The sequence below is a fragment of the Daphnia pulicaria genome, chromosome 1 (assembly GCF_021234035.1).
Source record: "Daphnia pulicaria isolate SC F1-1A chromosome 1, SC_F0-13Bv2, whole genome shotgun sequence".
In the NCBI taxonomy this organism is placed as follows: domain Eukaryota; kingdom Metazoa; phylum Arthropoda; class Branchiopoda; order Diplostraca; family Daphniidae; genus Daphnia; species Daphnia pulicaria.
Window position 1 is genome coordinate 20,109,666 of NC_060913.1, and position 18,522 is coordinate 20,128,187.

Here is an 18,522-nt window from a genome sequence, read left to right on the forward strand (position 1 = left end):
ACTATAATCGCTTTCATTTTGAAAAAAAGATCATTGTCATGTCTGCCAACAGAATGAAACTACATTCCACATTCTTACGTATATCTAGTGAAAAGTGTAAATACCCAGCGATCGAACCAGTACTTGCAAAACGATAGGGCATAATCTTTCTTCTCCTTCTTTTTCTTCTACTGATAGAAACCGGCTTTTGTCGTCCCAGCGGTATTTTCTGACGGCCATTCGGTTGTGGCACTGTCGATTAAACCTGCCATGATCTTCGAAAATTGAACAGAAAAGCATACAATTGCCATTAATTATTGATATTTTGCCCTGTCATAGTTACAATTGTGTGCTCTTCTCAATACACCTAGTTTACGCCACATTGCAATATAAGTAGCCATTGCGATAACAATGTCAAGATGGCCGAGTGGTTAAGGCGCCAGACTTAAGATTCTAATTCAAATTCAAATAATAGATTAATAGGTAATCTTGTGATATCCGTTACTTGGCATTCTGGTCTTCGAAGAAGGCGTGGGTTCGAACCCCACTCTTGACAAAACCTTCCTTTAAAGTTTTATTCTTTTTTACTTTAAATCTTCTTCTCCATTGAAAACACATACGTGTCGCAATCGTTAACAGTCACTCAAAGCAAACGGGCATAAATAAAGGGGTTGTAACTCAGAGGTAGAGTGCCTGCTTCGCATGTGAAAAGACCAGAGTTCAATCCTCCAAAACTCCAATGTAGTGCAAATAATCGAGAGGTAAAAAGCAAGTATCAGGAACATACTAATAGTCTCATTTCTAAAGGGGTTGTAACTCAGTGGTAGAGTGTTCGCTTTGCATGCGAAAAGCCCGGAATTCAATCCTCCGCAACTCCATACTATAATCGCTTTAATTTTGAAAAAAAGATCATTGTCATGTCTGCCAACAGAATGAAACTACATTCCACATTCTTACGAATATCTAGTGAAAGGTGTAAATACCCAGTGATCGAAACAGTACTTGCAAAACGATAGGGCATAATCTTTCTTCTCCTTCTTTTTCTTCTAGTGATAGAAACCGGCTTTTGTCGTCCCAGCGGTATTTTCTGACAGCCATTCGGTTGTGGCACTGTCGATTAAACCTGCCATGATCCTCGAAAATTGAACAGAAAAGCATACAATTGCCATTAATTATTGATATTTTGCCCTGTCATAGTTACAATTGTGTGCTCTTCTCAATACACCTAGTTTACGAAACATTGCAATGTAAGTAGCCATTGCGATAACAATGTCAAGATGGCCGAGTGGTTAAGTCGCCAGACTTAAGATTCTAATTCAAATTCAAATAATAGATTAATAGGTAATGTTGTGATATCCGTTACTTGGCATTCTGGTCTTCGAAGAAGGCGTGGGTTCGAACCCCACTCTTGACAAAACCTTCCTTTAAAGTTTTATTCTTTTTTACTTTAAATCTTCTTCTCCATTGAAAACACATACGTGTCGCAATAGTTAACAGTCACTCAAAGCAAACGGGCATAAGTTAAGGGCTTGTAACTCAGAGGTAGAGTGCCTGCTTCGCATGTGAAAAGACCAGAGTTCAATCCTCCAAAACTCCAATGTAGTGCAAATAATCGAGAGGTAAAAAGCAAGTATCAGGAACATACTAATAGTCTCATTTCTTAAGGGGTTGTAACTCAGTGGTAGAGTGTTCGCTATGCATGCGAAAAGCCCGGAGTTCAATCCTCCGCATCTCCATACTATAATCGCTTTAATTTTGAAAAAAAAAGATCATTGTCATGTCTGCCAACAGAATGAAACTACATTCCACATTCTTACGAATATCTCGTGAAAAGTTTAAATAACCAGTGATCAAACCAGTACTTGCAAAACGATAGGGCATAATCTTTCTTCTCCTTCTTTTTCTTCTACTGATAGAAACCGGCTTTTGTCGTCCCAGCGGTATTTTCTGACAGCCATTCGGTTGTGGCACTGTCGATTAAACCTGCCATGATCCTCGAAAATTGAACAGAAAAGCATACAATTGACATTCATTATTGATATTTTGCCCTGTCATAGTTACAATTGTGTGCTCTTCTCAATACACCTAGTTTACGCCACATTGCAATATAAGTAGCCATTGCGATAACAATGTCAAGATGGCCGAGTGGTTAAGGCGCCAGACTTAAGATTCTAATTCAAATTCAAATAATAGATTAATAGGTAATCTTGTGATATACGTTACTTGGCATTCTGGTCTTCGAAGAAGGCGTGGGTTCGAACCCCACTCTTGACAAAACCTTCCTTTAAAGTTTTATTCTTTTTTACTTTAAATCTTCTTCTCCATTGAAAACACATACGTGTCGCAATAGTTAACAGTCACTCAAAGCAAACGGGCATAAGTTAAGGGGTTGTAACTCAGAGGTAGAGTGCTTGCTTCGCATGTGTAAAGACCAGAGTTCAATCCTCCAAAAACTCCAATGTAGTGCAAATAATCGAGAGGTAAAAAGCAAGTATCAGGAAAATACCAATAGTCTCTATTCTTAAGGGGTTGTAACTCAGTGGTAGAGTGTTCGCTTTGCATGCGAAAAGCCCGGAGTTCAATCCTCCGCAACTCCATACTATAATCGCTTTCATTTTGAAAAAAAGATCATTGTCATGTCTGCCAACAGAATGAAACTACATTCCACATTCTTACGAATATCTAGTGAAAGGTGTAAATACCCAGTGATCGAAACAGTACTTGCAAAACGATAGGGCATAATCTTTCTTCTCCTTCTTTTTCTTCTACTGATAGAAACCGGCTTTTGTCGTCCCAACGGTATTTTCTGACAGCCATTCGGTTGTGGCACTGTCGATTAAACCTGCCATGATCCTCGAAAATTGAACAGAAAAGCATACAATTGCCATTAATTATTGATATTTTGCCCTGTCATAGTTACAATTGTGTGCTCTTCTCAATACACCTAGTTAACGCCACATTGCAATATAAGTAGCCATTGCGATAACAATGTCAAGATGGCCGAGTGGTTAAGTCGCCAGACTTAAGATTCTAATTCAAATTCAAATAATAGATTAATAGGTAATGTTGTGATATCCGTTACTTGGCATTCTGGTCTTCGAAGAAGGCGTGGGTTCGAACCCCACTCTTGACAAAACCTTCCTTTAAAGTTTTATTCTTTTTTACTTTAAATCTTCTTCTCCATTGAAAACACATACGTGTCGCAATAGTTAACAGTCACTCAAAGCAAACGGGCATAAGTAAAGGGGTTGTAACTCAGAGGTAGAGTGCCTGCTTCGCATGTGAAAAGACCAGAGTTCAATCCTCCAAAACTCCAATGTAGTGCAAATAATCGAGAGGTAAAAAGCAAGTATCAGGAACATACTAATAGTCTCATTTCTAAAGGGGTTGTAACTCAGTGGTAGAGTGTTCGCTTTGCATGCGAAAAGCCCGGAATTCAATCCTCCGCAACTCCATACTATAATCGCTTTAATTTTGAAAAAAAGATCATTGTCATGTCTGCCAACAGAATGAAACTACATTCCACATTCTTACGAATATCTAGTGAAAGGTGTAAATACCCAGTGATCGAAACAGTACTTGCAAAACGATAGGGCATAATCTTTCTTCTCCTTCTTTTTCTTCTACTGATAGAAACCGGCTTTTGTCGTCCCAACGGTATTTTCTGACAGCCATTCGGTTGTGGCACTGTCGATTAAACCTGCCATGATCCTCGAAAATTGAACAGAAAAGCATACAATTGCCATTAATTATTGATATTTTGCCCTGTCATAGTTACAATTGTGTGCTCTTCTCAATACACCTAGTTTACGAAACATTGCAATATAAGTAGCCATTGCGATAACAATGTCAAGATGGCCGAGTGGTTAAGTCGCCAGACTTAACATTCTAATTCAAATTCAAATAATAGATTAATAGGTAATGTTGTGATATCCGTTACTTGGCATTCTGGTCTTCGAAGAAGGCGTGGGTTCGAACCCCACTCTTGACAAAACCTTCCTTTAAAGTTTTATTCTTTTTTACTTTAAATCTTCTTCTCCATTGAAAACACATACGTGTCGCAATAGTTAACAGTCACTCAAAGCAAACGGGCATAAGTAAAGGGGTTGTAACTCAGAGGTAGAGTGCCTGCTTCGCATGTGAAAAGACCAGAGTTCAATCCTCCAAAACTCCAATGTAGTGCAAATAATCGAGAGGTAAAAAGCAAGTATCAGGAACATACTAATAGTCTCATTTCTTAAGGGGTTGTAACTCAGTGGTAGAGTGTTCGCTTTGCATGCGAAAAGCCCGGAGTTCAATCCTCCGCAACTCCATACTATAATCGCTTTCATTTTGAAAAAAAAAGATCATTGTCATGTCTGCCAACAGAATGAAACTACATTCCACATTCTTACGAATATCTCGTGAAAAGTTTAAATAACCAGTGATCAAACCAGTACTTGCAAAACGATAGGGCATAATCTTTCTTCTCCTTCTTTTTCTTCTACTGATAGAAACCGGCTTTTGTCGTCCCAGCGGTATTTTCTGACGGCCATTCGGTTGTGGCACTGTCGATTAAACCTGCCATGATCCTCGAAAATTGAACAGAAAAGCATACAATTGCCATTAATTATTGATATTTTGCCCTGTCATAGTTACAATTGTGTGCTCTTCTCAATACACCTAGTTTACGAAACATTGCAATATAAGTAGCCATTGCGATAACAATGTCAAGATGGCCGAGTGGTTAAGGCGCCAGACTTAAGATTCTAATTCAAATTCAAATAATAGATTAATAGGTAATGTTGTGATATCCGTTACTTGGCATTCTGGTCTTCGAAGAAGGCGTGGGTTCGAACCCCACTCTTGACAAAACCTTCCTTTAAAGTTTTATTCTTTTTTACTTTAAATCTTCTTCTCCATTGAAAACACATACGTGTCGCAATAGTTAACAGTCACTCAAAGCAAACAGGCATAAGTTAAGGGGTTGTAACTCAGAGGTAGAGTGCCTGCTTCGCATGTGAAAAGACCAGAGTTCAATCCTCCAAAACTCCAATGTAGTGCAAATAATCGAGAGGTAAAAAGCAAGTATCAGGAACATACTAATAGTCTCATATCTTAAGGGGTTGTAACTCAGTGGTAGAGTGTTCGCTTTGCATGCGAAAAGCCCGGAGTTCAATCCTCCGCAACTCCATACTATAATCGCTTTCATTTTGAAAAAAAGATCATTGTCATGTCTGCCAACAGAATGAAACTACATTCCACATTCTTACGAATATCTAGTGAAAAATGTAAATACCCAGTGATCGAACCAGTACTTGCAAAACGATAGGGCATAATCTTTCTTCTCCTTCTTTTTCTTCTACTGATAGAAACCGGCTTTTGTCGTCCCAGCGGTATTTTCTGACGGCCATTCGGTTGTGGCACTGTCGATTAAACCTGCCATGATCCTCGAAAATTGAACAGAAAAGCATACAATTGCCATTAATTATTGATATTTTGCCCTGTCATAGTTACAATTGTGTGCTCTTCTCAATACACCTAGTTTACGCCACATTGCAATATAAGTAGCCATTGCGATAACAATGTCAAGATGGCCGAGTGGTTAAGGCGCCAGACTTAAGATTCTAATTCAAATTCAAATAATGGATTTATAGGTAATCTTGTGATATCCGTTACTTGGCATTCTGGTCTTCGAAGAAGGCGTGGGTTCGAACCCCACTCTTGACAAAACCTTCCTTTAAAGTTTTATTCTTTTTTACTTTAAATCTTCTTCTCCATTGAAAACACATACGTGTCGCAATAGTTAACAGTCACTCAAAGCAAACGGGCATAAGTTAAGGGGTTGTAACTCAGAGGTAGAGTGCTTGCTTCGCATGTGTAAAGACCAGAGTTCAATCCTCCAAAAACTCCAATGTAGTGCAAATAATCGAGAGGTAAAAAGCAAGTATCAGGAAAATACCAATAGTCTCTATTCTTAAGGGGTTGTAACTCAGTGGTAGAGTGTTCGCTTTGCATGCGAAAAGCCCGGAGTTCAATCCTCCGCAACTCCATACTATAATCGCTTTAATTTTGAAAAAAAAAGATCATTGTCATGTCTGCCAACAGAATGAAACTACATTCCACATTCTTACGAATATCTCGTGAAAAGTTTAAATAACCAGTGATCAAACCAGTACTTGCAAAACGATAGGGCATAATCTTTCTTCTCCTTCTTTTTCTTCTACTGATAGAAACCGGCTTTTGTCGTCCCAGCGGTATTTTCTGACGGCCATTCGGTTGTGGCACTGTCGATTAAACCTGCCATGATCCTCGAAAATTGAACAGAAAAGCATACAATTGACATTCATTATTGATATTTTGCCCTGTCATAGTTACAATTGTGTGCTCTTCTCAATACACCTAGTTTACGCCACATTGCAATATAAGTAGCCATTGCGATAACAATGTCAAGATGGCCGAGTGGTTAAGGCGCCAGACTTAAGATTCTAATTCAAATTCAAATAATAGATTAATAGGTAATCTTGTGATATCCGTTACTTGGCATTCTGGTCTTCGAAGAAGGCGTGGGTTCGAACCCCACTCTTGACAAAACCTTCCTTTAAAGTTTTATTCTTTTTTACTTTAAATCTTCTTCTCCATTGAAAACACATACGTGTCGCAATAGTTAACAGTCACTCAAAGCAAACGGGCATAAGTTAAGGGGTTGTAACTCAGAGGTAGAGTGCTTGCTTCGCATGTGAAAAGACCAGAGTTCAATCCTCCAAAACTCCAATGTAGTGCAAATAATCGAGAGGTAAAAAGCAAGTATCAGGATCATACTGGTAGTCTCTATTCTTAAGGGGTTGTATCTCAGTGGTAGAGTGTTCGCTTTGCATGCGAAAAGCCCGGAGTTCAATCCTCCGCAACTCCATCCTATAATGGCTTTCATTTTGAAAAAAAGATCATTGTCATGTCTGCCAACAGAATGAAACTACATTCCACGTTCTTACGTATATCTAGTGAAAGGTGTAAATACCCAGTGATCGAACCAGTACTTGCAAAACGATAGGGCATAATCTTTCTTCTCCTTCTTTTTCTTCTACTGATAGAAACCGGCTTTTGTCGTCCCAGTGGTATTTTCTGACTGCCATTCGGTTGTGGCACTGTCGATTAAACCTGCCATGATCCTCGAAAATTGAACAGAAAAGCATACAATGGACATTAATTATTGATATTTTTCCCTGTCATAGTTACAATTGTGTGCTCTTCTCAATACACCTAGTTTACGAAACATTGCAATATAAGTAGCCATTGCGATAACAATGTCAAGATGGCCGAGTGGTTAAGTCGCCAGATTTAAGATTCTAATTCAAATTCAAATAATAGATTAATAGGTAATGTTGTGATATCCGTTACTTGGCATTCTGGTCTTCGAAGAAGGCGTGGGTTCGAACCCCGCTCTTGACAAAACCTTCCTTTAAAGTTTTATTCTTTTTTACTTTAAATCTTCTTCTCCATTGAAAACACATACGTGTCGCAATCGTTAACAGTCACTCAAAGCAAACGAAAATAAGTTAAGGGGTTGTAACTCAGAGGTAGAGTGCTTGCTTCGCATGTGAAAAGACCAGAGTTCAATCCTCCAAAACTCCAATGTAGTGCAAATAATCGAGAGGTAAAAAGCAAGTATCAGGAACATACTAATAGTCTCTATTCTTAAGGGGTTGTATCTCAGTGGTAGAGTGTTCGCTTTGCATGCGAAAAGCCCGGAGTTCAATCCTCCGCAACTCCATACTATAATCGCTTTCATTTTGGAAAAAAGATCATTGTCATGTCTGCCAACAGAATGAAACTACATTCCACATTCTTACGTATATCTAGTGAAAGGTGTAAATACCCAGTGATCGAACCAGTACTTGCAAAACGATAGGGCATAATCTTTCTTCTCCTTCTTTTTCTTCTACTGATAGAAACCGGCTTTTGTCGTCCCAGTGGTATTTTCTGACTGCCATTCGGTTGTGGCACTGTCGATTAAACCTGCCATGATCCTCGAAAATTGAACAGAAAAGCATACAATTGACATTAATTATTGATATTTTTCCCTGTCATAGTTACAATTGTGTGCTCTTCTCAATACACCTAGTTTACGAAACATTGCAATATAAGTAGCCATTGCGATAACAATGTCAAGATGGCCGAGTGATTAAGTCGCCAGATTTAAGATTCTAATTCAAATTCAAATAATAGATTAATAGGTAATGTTGTGATATCCGTTACTTGGCATTCTGGTCTTCGAAGAAGGCGTGGGTTTGAACCCCACTCTTGACAAAACCTTCCTTTAAAGTTTTATTCTTTTTTACTTTAAATCTTCTTCTCCATTGAAAACACATACGTGTCGCAATAGTTAACAGTCACTCAAAGCAAACGGGCATAAGTTAAGGGGTTGTAACTCAGAGGTAGAGTGCCTGCTTCGCATGTGAAAAGACCAGAGTTCAATCCTCCAAAACTCCAATGTAGTGCAAATAATCGAGAGGTAAAAAGCAAGTATCAGGAACATACTAATAGTCTCCTTTCTTAAGGGGTTGTAACTCAGTGGTAGAGTGTTCGCTTTGCATGCGAAAAGCCCGGAGTTCAATCCTCCGCAACTCAATACTATAATCGCTTTCATTTTGAAAAAAAAAGATCATTGTCATGTCTGCCAACAGAATGAAACTACATTCCACATTCTTACGAATATCTCGTGAAAAGTTTAAATAACCAGTGATCAAACCAGTACTTGCAAAACGATAGGGCATAATCTTTCTTCTCCTTCTTTTTCTTCTACTGATAGAAACCGGCTTTTGTCGTCCCAGCGGTATTTTCTGACGGCCATTCGGTTGTGGCACTGTCGATTAAACCTGCCATGATCCTCGAAAATTGAACAGAAAAGCATACAATTGCCATTAATTATTGATATTTTGCCCTGTCATAGTTACAATTGTGTGCTCTTCTCAATACACCTAGTTTACGCCACATTGCAATATAAGTAGCCATTGCGATAACAATGTCAAGATGGCCGAGTGGTTAAGGCGCCAGACTTAAGATTCTAATTCAAATTCAAATAATAGATTAATAGGTAATCTTGTGATATCCGTTACTTGGCATTCTGGTCTTCGAAGAAGGCGTGGGTTCGAACCCCACTCTTGACAAAACCTTCCTTTAAAGTTTTATTCTTTTTTACTTTAAATCTTCTTCTCCATTGAAAACACATACGTGTCGCAATAGTTAACAGTCACTCAAAGCAAACGGGCATAAGTAAAGGGGTTGTAACTCAGAGGTAGAGTGCCTGCTTCGCATGTGAAAAGACCAGAGTTCAATCCTCCAAAACTCCAATGTAGTGCAAATAATCGAGAGGTAAAAAGCAAGTATCAGGAACATACTAATAGTCTCATTTCTAAAGGGGTTGTAACTCAGTGGTAGAGTGTTCGCTTTGCATGCGAAAAGCCCGGAGATCAATCCTCCGCAACTCCATACTATAATCGCTTTAATTTTGAAAAAAAAAGATCATTGTCATGTCTGCCAACAGAATGAAACTACATTCCACATTCTTACGAATATCTCGTGAAAAGTTTAAATAACCAGTGATCAAACCAGTACTTGCAAAACGATAGGGCATAATCTTTCTTCTCCTTCTTTTTCTTCTACTGATAGAAACCGGCTTTTGTCGTCCCAGCGGTATTTTCTGACGGCCATTCGGTTGTGGCACTGTCGATTAAACCTGCCATGATCCTCGAAAATTGAACAGAAAAGCATACAATTGCCATTAATTATTGATATTTTGCCCTGTCATAGTTACAATTGTGTGCTCTTCTCAATACACCTAGTTTACGCCACATTGCAGTATAAGTAGCCATTGCGATAACAATGTCAAGATGGCCGAGTGGTTAAGGCGCCAGACTTAAGATTCTAATTCAAATTCAAATAATAGATTAATAGGTAATCTTGTGATATCCGTTACTTGGCATTCTGGTCTTCGAAGAAGGCGTGGGTTCGAACCCCACTCTTGACAAAACCTTCCTTTAAAGTTTTATTCTTTTTTACTTTAAATCTTCTTCTCCATTGAAAACACATACGTGTCGCAATAGTTAACAGTCACTCAAAGCAAACGGCCATAAGTAAAGGGGTTGTAACTCAGAGGTAGAGTGCCTGCTTCGCATGTGAAAAGACCAGAGTTCAATCCTCCAAAACTCCAATGTAGTGCAAATAATCGAGAGGTAAAAAGCAAGTATTAGGAACATACTAATAGTCTCATTTCTTAAGGGGTTGTAACTCAGTGGTAGAGTGTTCGCTTTGCATGCGAAAAGCCCGGAATTCAATCCTCCGCAACTCCATACTATAATCGCTTTAATTTTGAAAAAAAGATCATTGTCATGTCTGCCAACAGAATGAAACTACATTCCACATTCTTACGAATATCTAGTGAAAGGTGTAAATACCCAGTGATCGAAACAGTACTTGCAAAACGATAGGGCATAATCTTTCTTCTCCTTCTTTTTCTTCTACTGATAGAAACCGGCTTTTGTCGTCCCAGCGGTATTTTCTGACAGCCATTCGGTTGTGGCACTGTCGATTAAACCTGCCATGATCCTCGAAAATTGAACAGAAAAGCATACAATTGCCATTAATTATTGATATTTTGCCCTGTCATAGTTACAATTGTGTGCTCTTCTCAATACACCTAGTTTACGCCACATTGCAATATAAGTAGCCATTGCGATAACAATGTCAAGATGGCCGAGTGGTTAAGGCGCCAGACTTAAGATTCTAATTCAAATTCAAATAATAGATTAATAGGTAATCTTGTGATATCCGTTACTTGGCATTCTGGTCTTCGAAGAAGGCGTGGGTTCGAACCCCACTCTTGACAAAACCTTCCTTTAAAGTTTTATTCTTTTTTACTTTAAATCTTCTTCTCCATTGAAAACACATACGTGTCGCAATAGTTAACAGTCACTCAAAGCAAACGGGCATAAGTTAAGGGGTTGTAACTCAGAGGTAGAGTGCCTGCTTCGCATGTGAAAAGACCAGAGTTCAATCCTCCAAAACTCCAATGTAGTGCAAATAATCGAGAGGTAAAAAGCAAGTATCAGGAACATACTAATAGTCTCATTTCTTAAGGGGTTGTAACTCAGTGGTAGAGTGTTCGCTTTGCATGCGAAAAGCCCGGAATTCAATCCTCCGCAACTCCATACTATAATCGCTTTAATTTTGAAAAAAAGATCATTGTCATGTCTGCCAACAGAATGAAACTACATTCCACATTCTTACGAATATCTAGTGAAAGGTGTAAATACCCAGTGATCGAACCAGTACTTGCAAAACGATAGGGCATAATCTTTCTTCTCCTTCTTTTTCTTCTACTGATAGAAACCGGCTTTTGTCGTCCCAGCGGTATTTTCTGACGGCCATTCGGTTGTGGCACTGTCGATTAAACCTGCCATGATCCTCGAAAATTGAACAGAAAAGCATACAATTGCCATTAATTATTGATATTTTGCCCTGTCATAGTTACAATTGTGTGCTCTTCTCAATACACCTAGTTTACGCCACATTGCAATATAAGTAGCCATTGCGATAACAATGTCAAGATGGCCGAGTGGTTAAGGCGCCAGACTTAAGATTCTAATTCAAATTCAAATAATAGATTAATAGGTAATGTTGTGATATCCGTTACTTGGCATTCTGGTCTTCGAAGAAGGCGTGGGTTCGAACCCCACTCTTGACAAAACCTTCCTTTAAAGTTTTATTCTTTTTTACTTTAAATCTTCTTCTCCATTGAAAACACATACGTGTCGCAATAGTTAACAGTCACTCAAAGCAAACGGGCATAAGTTAAGGGGTTGTAACTCAGAGGTAGAGTGCTTGCTTCGCATGTGAAAAGACCAGAGTTCAATCCTCCAAAACTCCAATGTAGTGCAAATAATCGAGAGGTAAAAAGCAAGTATCAGGAACATACTAATAGTCTCTTTTCTTAAGGGGTTGTAACTCAGTGGTAGAGTGTTCGCTTTGCATGCGAAAAGCCCGGAGTTCAATCCTCCGCAACTCCATACTGTAATCGCTTTCATTTTGAAAAAAAAAATCATTGTCATGTCTGCCAACAAAATGAAACTACATTCCACATTCTTACGAATATCTCGTGAAAAGTTTAAATAACCAGTGATCAAACCAGTACTTGCAAAACGATAGGGCATAATCTTTCTTCTCCTTCTTTTTCTTCTACTGATAGAAACCGGCTTTTGTCGTCCCAGTGGTATTTTCTGACGGCCATTCGGTTGTGGCACTGTCGATTAAACCTGCCATGATCCTCGAAAATTGAACATAAGAGCATACAATTGACATTCATTATTGATATTTTTCCCTGTCATAGTTACAATTGTGTGCTCTTCTCAATACACCTAGTTTACGCCACATTGCAATATAAGTAGCCATTGCGATAACAATGTCAAGATGGCCGAGTGGTTAAGGCGCCAGACTTAAGATTCAAATTCAAATTCAAATAATAGATTAATAGGTAATCTTGTGATATCGTTACTTGGCATTCTGGTCTTCGAAGAAGGCGTGGGTTCGAACCCCACTCTTGACAAAACCTTCCTTTCAAGTTTTATTCTTTTTTACTTTAAATCTTCTTCTCCATTGAAAACACATACGTGTCGCAATCGTTAACAGTCACTCAAAGCAAACGGACATAAGTTAAGGGGTTGTAACCCAGAGTTAGAGTGCTTGCTTTGCATGTGAAAAGACCAGAGTTCAATCCTCCAAAACTCCAATGTAGTGCAACTAATCGAGAGGTAAAAAGCAAGTATCAGGAACATACTAATAGTCTCTTTTCTTAAGGGGTTGTAACTCAGTGGTAGAGTGTTCGCTTTGCATACGAAAAGCCCGGAGTTCAATCCTCCGCAACTCCATACTATAATCGCTTTCATTTTGTAACAAAGATCATTGTCATGTCTGCCAACAGAATGAAACTACATTCCACATTCTTACGAATATCTCGTGAAAAGTGTAAATACCCAGTGATCGAACCAGTACTTGCAAAACGATAGGGCATAATCTTTCTCATCCTTCTTTTTCTTCTACTGGTAGAAACCGGATTTTGTCGTCCCAGCGGTATTTTCTGACGGCCATTCGTTTTTGGCACTGTCGATTAAACCTGCCATGATCCTCTAAAATTGAACAAAAAAGCATACAATTGCCATAATTATTGATATTTTGCCCTGTCATAGTTACAATTGTGTGCTCTTCTCAATACACCTAGTTTACGCCACATTGCAGTATAAGTAGCCATTGCGTTAACAATGTCAAGATGGCCAAATGGTTAAGGCGCCAGACTTAAGATTCTAATTCAAATTCAAATAATTGATCAATAGGTAATCTTGTGACGTCCGTTACTTGGCATTCTGGTCTTCGAAGAAGGCGTGGGTTCGAACCCCACTCTTGACAAAACCTTCCTTTAAAGTTTTATTCTTTTTTACTTTAAATCTTCTTCTCCATTGAAAACACATACGTGTTGCAATCGTTAACAGTCACTCAAAGCAAACGAACATAAGTTAAGGGGTTGTAACTCAGAGGTAGAGTGCTTGCTTCGCATGTGAAAAGACCAGAGTTCAATCCTCCAAAACTCCAATGTAGTGCAAATAATCGAGAGGTAAAAAGCAAGTATCAGGAACATACTAATAGTCTCTATTCTTAAGGGGTTGTATCTCAGTGGTAGAGTGTTCGCTTTGCATGCGAAAAGCCCGGAGTTCAATCCTCCGCAACTCCATACTATAATCGCTTTCATTTTGAAAAAAAGATCATTGTCATGTCTGCCAACAGAATGAAACTACATTCCACATTCTTACGAATATCTAGTGAAAAGTGTAAATACCCAGTGATCGAACCAGTACTTGCAAAACGATAGGGCATAATCTTTCTTCTCCTTCTTTTTCTTCTACTGATAGAAACCGGCTTTTGTCGTCCCAGTGGTATTTTCTGACGGCCATTCGGTTGTGGCACTGTCGATTAAACCTGCCATGATCCTCGAAAATTGAACATAAAAGCATACAATTGACATTCATTATTGATATTTTTCCCTGTCATAGTTACAATTGTGTGCTCTTCTCAATACACCTAGTTTACGCCACATTGCAATATAAGTAGCCATTGCGATAACAATGTCAAGATGGCCGAGTGGTTAAGGCGCCAGACTTAAGATTCAAATTCAAATTCAAATAATAGATTAATAGGTAATCTTGTGATATCGTTACTTGGCATTCTGGTCTTCGAAGAAGGCGTGGGATCGAACCCCACTCTTGACAAAACCTTCCTTTCAAGTTTTATTCTTTTTTACTTTAAATCTTCTTCTCCATTGAAAACACATACGTGTCGCAATCGTTAACAGTCACTCAAAGCAAACGGACATAAGTTAAGGGGTTGTAACCCAGAGTTAGAGTGCTTGCTTTGCAAGTGAAAAGACCAGAGTTGAATCCTCAAAAACTCCAATGTAGTGCAACTAATCGAGAGGTAAAAAGCAAGTATCAGGAACATACTAATAGTCTCTTTTCTAAATGGGTTGTAACTCAGTGGTAGAGTGTTCGCTTTGCATGCGAAAAGCCCGGAGTTCAATCCTCCGCAACTCCATACTGTAATCGCTTTCATTTTGAAAAAAAAAATCATTGTCATGTCTGCCAACAGAATGAAACTACATTCCACATTCTTACGAATATCTCGTGAAAAGTTTAAATAACCAGTGATCAAACCAGTACTTGCATAACGATAGGGCATAATCTTTCTTCTCCTTCTTTTTCTTCTACTGATAGAAACCGGCTTTTGTCGTCCCAGCGGTATTTTCTGACGGCCATTCGGTTGTGGCACTGTCGATTAAACCTGCCATGATCCTCGAAAATTGAACAGAAAAGCATACAATTGACATTAATTATTGATATTTTGCCCTGTCATAGTTACAATTGTGTGCTCTTCTCAATACACCTAGTTTACGCCACATTGCAATATAAGTAGCCATTGCGATAACAATGTCAAGATGGCCGAGTGGTTAAGGCGCCAGACTTAAGATTCTAATTCAAATTCAAATAATAGATTAATAGGTAATCTTGTGATATCCGTTACTTGGCATTCTGGTCTTCGAAGAAGGCGTGGGTTCGAACCCCACTCTTTACAAATCCTTCCTTTAAAGTTTTATTCTTTTTTACTTTAAATCTTCTTCTCCATTGAAAACACATACGTGTCGCAATCTTTAACAGTCACTAAAGCAAATGGGCATAAGTTAAGGGGTTGTAACTCAGAGGTAGAGTGCTTGCTTTGCATGTGAGAAGACCAGAGTTCAATCCTCCGAAACTCCAATGTGGTGCAAATAATCGAGAGGTATAAAGCAAGTATCAGGAATATACCGGTATTCTCAATTGTCAAGGGGTTGTAATTCAGTGGTAGAGTGTTCGCTTTGCATGCGAAAAGCCCGTAGTTCAATCCTCCGCAACTCCATACTATAATCGCTTTAATTTTGAAAAAAAGATCATTGTCATGTCTGCCAACAGAATGAAACTACATTCCACATTCTTACGTATATCTAGTTAAAAGTGTAAATACCCAGTGATCGAACCAGTACTTGCAAAACGATAGGGCATAATCTATCTTCTCCTTCTTTTTCTTCTACTGATAGAAACCGGCTTTTGTCGTCCCAGTGGTATTTTCTGACGGCCATTCGGTTGTGGCACTGTCGATTAAACCTGCCATGATTCTCTAAAATTGAACAAAAAAGCATACAATTGCCATAATTATTGATATTTTGCCCTATCATAGTTACAATTGTGTGCTCTTCTCAATACACCTAGTTTACGCCACATTGCGATATAAGTAGCCATTGCGATAACAATGTCAAGATGGCCGAGTGGTTAAGGCGCCAGACTTAAGATTCTAATTCAAATTCAAATAATAGATTAATAGGTAATCTTGTGATATCCGTTACTTGGCATTCTGGTCTTCGAAGAAGGCGTGGGTTCGAACCCCACTCTTGACAAAACCTTCCTTTCAAGTTTTATTCTTTTTTACTTTAAATCTTCTTCTCCATTGAAAACACATACGTGTCGCAATCGTTAACAGTCACTCAAAGCAAACGGACATAAGTTAAGGGGTTGTAACCCAGAGTTAGAGTGCTTGCTTTGCATGTGAAAAGACCAGAGTTCAATCCTCCAAAACTCCAATGTAGTGCAACTAATCGAGAGGTAAAAAGCAAGTATCAGGAACATACTAATAGTCTCTATTCTTAAGGGGTTGTAACTCAGTGGTAGAGTGTTTGCTTTGCATGCGAAAAGCCCGGAGTTCAATCCTCCGCAACTCCATACTATAATCGCTTTCATTTTGAAACAAAGATCATTGTCATGTCTGCCAACAGAATGAAACTACATTCCACATTCTTACGAATATCTAGTGAAAAGTGTAAATACCCAGTGATCGAACCAGTACTTGCAAAACGATAGGGCATAATCTTTCTTATCCTTCTTTTTCTTCTACTGGTAGAAACCGGATTTTGTCGTCCCAGCGGTATTTTCTGACGGCCATTCGGTTTTGGCACTGTCAATTAAACCTGCCATGATCCTCTAAAATTGAACAAAAAAGCATACAATTGCCATAATTATTGATATTTTGCCCTGTCATAGTTACAATTGTGTGCTCTTCTCAATACACCTAGTTTACGCCACATTGCAGTATAAGTAGCCATTGCGATAACAATGTCAAGATGGCCGAGTGGTTAAGGCGCCAGACTTAAGATTCTAATTCAAATTCAAATAATAGATTAATAGGTAATCTTGTGAAGTCCGTTACTTGGCATTCTGGTCTTCGAAGAAGGCGTGGGTTCGTACCCCACTCCTGACAAATCCTTCCTTTAAAGTTTTATTCTTTTTTACTTTAAATCTTCTTCTCCATTGAAAACACATACGTGTCGCAATCTTTAACAGTCACTAAAGCAAACGGGCATAAGTTAAGGGGTTGTAACTCAGAGGTAGATTGCTCGCTTTGCATGTGAGAAGACCAGAGTTTAATCCTCCGAAACTCCAATGTGGTGCAAATAATCGAGAGGTATAAAGCAAGTATCAGGAATATACTGGTAGTCTCAATTGTCAAGGGGTTGTAACTCAGTGGTAGAGTGTTCGCTTTGCATGCGAAAAGCCCGGAGTTCAATCCTCCGCAACTCCATACTATAATCGCTTTCATTTTGAAACAAAGATCATTGTCATGTCTGCCAACAGAATGAAACTACATTCCACATTCTTACGAATATCTCGTGAAAAGTGTAAATACCCAGTGATCGAACCAGTACTTGCAAAACGATAGGGCATAATCTTTCTCATCCTTCTTTTTCTTCTACTGGTAGAAACCGGATTTTGTCGTCCCAGCGGTATTTTCTGACGGCCATTCGTTTTTGGCACTGTCGATTAAACCTGCCATGATCCTCTAAAATTGAACAAAAAAGCATACAATTGCCATAATTATTGATATTTTGCCCTGTCATAGTTACAATTGTGTGCTCTTCTCAATACACCTAGTTTACGCCACATTGCAATATAAGTAGCCATTGCGTTAATAATGTCAAGATGGCCAAGTGGTTAAGGCGCCTGACTTAAGATTCTAAATCAAATTCAAATAATTGATCAATAGGTAATCTTGTGATATCCGTTACTTGGCATTCTGGTCTTCGAAGAAGGCGTGGGTTCGAACCCCACTCTTGACAAAACCTTCCTTTCAAGTTTTATTCTTTTTTACTTTAAATCTTCTTCTCCATTGAAAACACATACGTGTCGCAATCGTTAACAGTCACTCAAAGCAAACGGACATAAGTTAAGGGGTTGTAACCCAGAGTTAGAGTGCTTGCTTTGCATGTGAAAAGACCAGAGTTCAATCCTCCGAAACTCCAATGTAGTGCAACTAATCGAGAGGTAAAAAGCAAGTATCAGGAACATACTAATAGTCTCTATTCTTAAGGGGTTGTAACTCAGTGGTAGAGTGTTGGCTTTGCATGCGAAAAGCCCGGAGTTCAATCCTCCGCAATTCCATACTATAATCGCTTTCATTTTGAAACAAAGATCATTGTCATGTCTGCCAACAGAATGAAACTACATTCCACATTCTTACGAATATCTAGTGAAAAGTGTAAATACCCAGTGATCGAACCAGTACTTGCAAAACGATAGGGCATAATCTTTCTTATCCTTCTTTTTCTTCTACTGGTAGAAACCGGATTTTGTCGTCCCAGCGGTATTTTCTGACGGCCATTCGGTTTTGGCACTGTCAATTAAACCTGCCATGATCCTCTAAAATTGAACAAAAAAGCATACAATTGCCATAATTATTGATATTTTGCCCTGTCATAGTTACAATTGTGTGCTCTTCTCAATACACCTAGTTTACGCCACATTGCAGTATAAGTAGCCATTGCGTTAACAATGTCAAGATGGCCGAGTGGTTAAGGCGCCAGACTTAAGATTCTAATTCAAATTCAAATAATAGATTAATAGGTAATCTTGTGAAGTCCGTTACTTGGCATTCTGGTCT

The 18,522-nt window shown here is 38.8% G+C and overlaps 37 non-coding genes across 37 annotated transcripts; all 37 read left to right on the forward strand.

Annotated features, from left to right (window-relative positions):
• The first annotated feature begins 392 nt into the window (after positions 1 to 392).
• On the forward strand, positions 393 to 535 carry Trnal-uaa. The gene is made up of 2 exons: positions 393 to 429; positions 491 to 535. It is a non-coding gene; the product is annotated as a tRNA-Leu (tRNA).
• A 250-nt stretch (positions 536 to 785) lies between these two features.
• Positions 786 to 857, forward strand: Trnaa-ugc. Its single transcript has one exon. It is a non-coding gene; the product is annotated as a tRNA-Ala (tRNA).
• A 393-nt stretch (positions 858 to 1,250) lies between these two features.
• On the forward strand, positions 1,251 to 1,393 carry Trnal-uaa. Its single transcript has 2 exons — positions 1,251 to 1,287; positions 1,349 to 1,393. It is a non-coding gene; the product is annotated as a tRNA-Leu (tRNA).
• Positions 1,394 to 1,643: 250 nt separating this feature from the next.
• Trnaa-ugc lies at positions 1,644 to 1,715 on the forward strand. Its single transcript has one exon. It is a non-coding gene; the product is annotated as a tRNA-Ala (tRNA).
• Positions 1,716 to 2,110: 395 nt separating this feature from the next.
• On the forward strand, positions 2,111 to 2,253 carry Trnal-uaa. The gene is made up of 2 exons: positions 2,111 to 2,147; positions 2,209 to 2,253. It is a non-coding gene; the product is annotated as a tRNA-Leu (tRNA).
• A 251-nt stretch (positions 2,254 to 2,504) lies between these two features.
• Trnaa-ugc lies at positions 2,505 to 2,576 on the forward strand. Its single transcript has one exon. It is a non-coding gene; the product is annotated as a tRNA-Ala (tRNA).
• Positions 2,577 to 2,969: 393 nt separating this feature from the next.
• On the forward strand, positions 2,970 to 3,112 carry Trnal-uaa. Its single transcript has 2 exons — positions 2,970 to 3,006; positions 3,068 to 3,112. It is a non-coding gene; the product is annotated as a tRNA-Leu (tRNA).
• A 250-nt stretch (positions 3,113 to 3,362) lies between these two features.
• On the forward strand, positions 3,363 to 3,434 carry Trnaa-ugc. The gene has a single exon. It is a non-coding gene; the product is annotated as a tRNA-Ala (tRNA).
• Positions 3,435 to 4,220: 786 nt separating this feature from the next.
• Trnaa-ugc lies at positions 4,221 to 4,292 on the forward strand. Its single transcript has one exon. It is a non-coding gene; the product is annotated as a tRNA-Ala (tRNA).
• A 395-nt stretch (positions 4,293 to 4,687) lies between these two features.
• Positions 4,688 to 4,830, forward strand: Trnal-uaa. Its single transcript has 2 exons — positions 4,688 to 4,724; positions 4,786 to 4,830. It is a non-coding gene; the product is annotated as a tRNA-Leu (tRNA).
• A 250-nt stretch (positions 4,831 to 5,080) lies between these two features.
• Positions 5,081 to 5,152, forward strand: Trnaa-ugc. The gene has a single exon. It is a non-coding gene; the product is annotated as a tRNA-Ala (tRNA).
• Positions 5,153 to 5,545: 393 nt separating this feature from the next.
• On the forward strand, positions 5,546 to 5,688 carry Trnal-uaa. Its single transcript has 2 exons — positions 5,546 to 5,582; positions 5,644 to 5,688. It is a non-coding gene; the product is annotated as a tRNA-Leu (tRNA).
• Positions 5,689 to 5,939: 251 nt separating this feature from the next.
• Positions 5,940 to 6,011, forward strand: Trnaa-ugc. Its single transcript has one exon. It is a non-coding gene; the product is annotated as a tRNA-Ala (tRNA).
• Positions 6,012 to 6,406: 395 nt separating this feature from the next.
• On the forward strand, positions 6,407 to 6,549 carry Trnal-uaa. Its single transcript has 2 exons — positions 6,407 to 6,443; positions 6,505 to 6,549. It is a non-coding gene; the product is annotated as a tRNA-Leu (tRNA).
• Positions 6,550 to 6,799: 250 nt separating this feature from the next.
• Positions 6,800 to 6,871, forward strand: Trnaa-ugc. The gene has a single exon. It is a non-coding gene; the product is annotated as a tRNA-Ala (tRNA).
• A 786-nt stretch (positions 6,872 to 7,657) lies between these two features.
• Trnaa-ugc lies at positions 7,658 to 7,729 on the forward strand. The gene has a single exon. It is a non-coding gene; the product is annotated as a tRNA-Ala (tRNA).
• Positions 7,730 to 8,515: 786 nt separating this feature from the next.
• Trnaa-ugc lies at positions 8,516 to 8,587 on the forward strand. Its single transcript has one exon. It is a non-coding gene; the product is annotated as a tRNA-Ala (tRNA).
• Positions 8,588 to 8,982: 395 nt separating this feature from the next.
• Trnal-uaa lies at positions 8,983 to 9,125 on the forward strand. The gene is made up of 2 exons: positions 8,983 to 9,019; positions 9,081 to 9,125. It is a non-coding gene; the product is annotated as a tRNA-Leu (tRNA).
• A 250-nt stretch (positions 9,126 to 9,375) lies between these two features.
• Positions 9,376 to 9,447, forward strand: Trnaa-ugc. Its single transcript has one exon. It is a non-coding gene; the product is annotated as a tRNA-Ala (tRNA).
• Positions 9,448 to 9,842: 395 nt separating this feature from the next.
• Trnal-uaa lies at positions 9,843 to 9,985 on the forward strand. The gene is made up of 2 exons: positions 9,843 to 9,879; positions 9,941 to 9,985. It is a non-coding gene; the product is annotated as a tRNA-Leu (tRNA).
• Positions 9,986 to 10,235: 250 nt separating this feature from the next.
• Trnaa-ugc lies at positions 10,236 to 10,307 on the forward strand. Its single transcript has one exon. It is a non-coding gene; the product is annotated as a tRNA-Ala (tRNA).
• Positions 10,308 to 10,700: 393 nt separating this feature from the next.
• Positions 10,701 to 10,843, forward strand: Trnal-uaa. The gene is made up of 2 exons: positions 10,701 to 10,737; positions 10,799 to 10,843. It is a non-coding gene; the product is annotated as a tRNA-Leu (tRNA).
• A 250-nt stretch (positions 10,844 to 11,093) lies between these two features.
• Positions 11,094 to 11,165, forward strand: Trnaa-ugc. Its single transcript has one exon. It is a non-coding gene; the product is annotated as a tRNA-Ala (tRNA).
• A 393-nt stretch (positions 11,166 to 11,558) lies between these two features.
• Trnal-uaa lies at positions 11,559 to 11,701 on the forward strand. The gene is made up of 2 exons: positions 11,559 to 11,595; positions 11,657 to 11,701. It is a non-coding gene; the product is annotated as a tRNA-Leu (tRNA).
• Positions 11,702 to 11,951: 250 nt separating this feature from the next.
• Positions 11,952 to 12,023, forward strand: Trnaa-ugc. The gene has a single exon. It is a non-coding gene; the product is annotated as a tRNA-Ala (tRNA).
• Positions 12,024 to 12,417: 394 nt separating this feature from the next.
• Positions 12,418 to 12,559, forward strand: Trnal-uaa. Its single transcript has 2 exons — positions 12,418 to 12,454; positions 12,515 to 12,559. It is a non-coding gene; the product is annotated as a tRNA-Leu (tRNA).
• A 250-nt stretch (positions 12,560 to 12,809) lies between these two features.
• On the forward strand, positions 12,810 to 12,881 carry Trnaa-ugc. The gene has a single exon. It is a non-coding gene; the product is annotated as a tRNA-Ala (tRNA).
• Positions 12,882 to 13,273: 392 nt separating this feature from the next.
• Positions 13,274 to 13,416, forward strand: Trnal-uaa. The gene is made up of 2 exons: positions 13,274 to 13,310; positions 13,372 to 13,416. It is a non-coding gene; the product is annotated as a tRNA-Leu (tRNA).
• Positions 13,417 to 13,666: 250 nt separating this feature from the next.
• Trnaa-ugc lies at positions 13,667 to 13,738 on the forward strand. Its single transcript has one exon. It is a non-coding gene; the product is annotated as a tRNA-Ala (tRNA).
• A 393-nt stretch (positions 13,739 to 14,131) lies between these two features.
• On the forward strand, positions 14,132 to 14,273 carry Trnal-uaa. The gene is made up of 2 exons: positions 14,132 to 14,168; positions 14,229 to 14,273. It is a non-coding gene; the product is annotated as a tRNA-Leu (tRNA).
• A 716-nt stretch (positions 14,274 to 14,989) lies between these two features.
• Trnal-uaa lies at positions 14,990 to 15,132 on the forward strand. The gene is made up of 2 exons: positions 14,990 to 15,026; positions 15,088 to 15,132. It is a non-coding gene; the product is annotated as a tRNA-Leu (tRNA).
• Positions 15,133 to 15,845: 713 nt separating this feature from the next.
• Positions 15,846 to 15,988, forward strand: Trnal-uaa. Its single transcript has 2 exons — positions 15,846 to 15,882; positions 15,944 to 15,988. It is a non-coding gene; the product is annotated as a tRNA-Leu (tRNA).
• Positions 15,989 to 16,238: 250 nt separating this feature from the next.
• Positions 16,239 to 16,310, forward strand: Trnaa-ugc. Its single transcript has one exon. It is a non-coding gene; the product is annotated as a tRNA-Ala (tRNA).
• A 392-nt stretch (positions 16,311 to 16,702) lies between these two features.
• Trnal-uaa lies at positions 16,703 to 16,845 on the forward strand. Its single transcript has 2 exons — positions 16,703 to 16,739; positions 16,801 to 16,845. It is a non-coding gene; the product is annotated as a tRNA-Leu (tRNA).
• A 249-nt stretch (positions 16,846 to 17,094) lies between these two features.
• Trnaa-ugc lies at positions 17,095 to 17,166 on the forward strand. Its single transcript has one exon. It is a non-coding gene; the product is annotated as a tRNA-Ala (tRNA).
• A 392-nt stretch (positions 17,167 to 17,558) lies between these two features.
• Trnal-uaa lies at positions 17,559 to 17,701 on the forward strand. The gene is made up of 2 exons: positions 17,559 to 17,595; positions 17,657 to 17,701. It is a non-coding gene; the product is annotated as a tRNA-Leu (tRNA).
• A 250-nt stretch (positions 17,702 to 17,951) lies between these two features.
• Positions 17,952 to 18,023, forward strand: Trnaa-ugc. The gene has a single exon. It is a non-coding gene; the product is annotated as a tRNA-Ala (tRNA).
• The last annotated feature ends 499 nt before the right edge of the window (positions 18,024 to 18,522 follow it).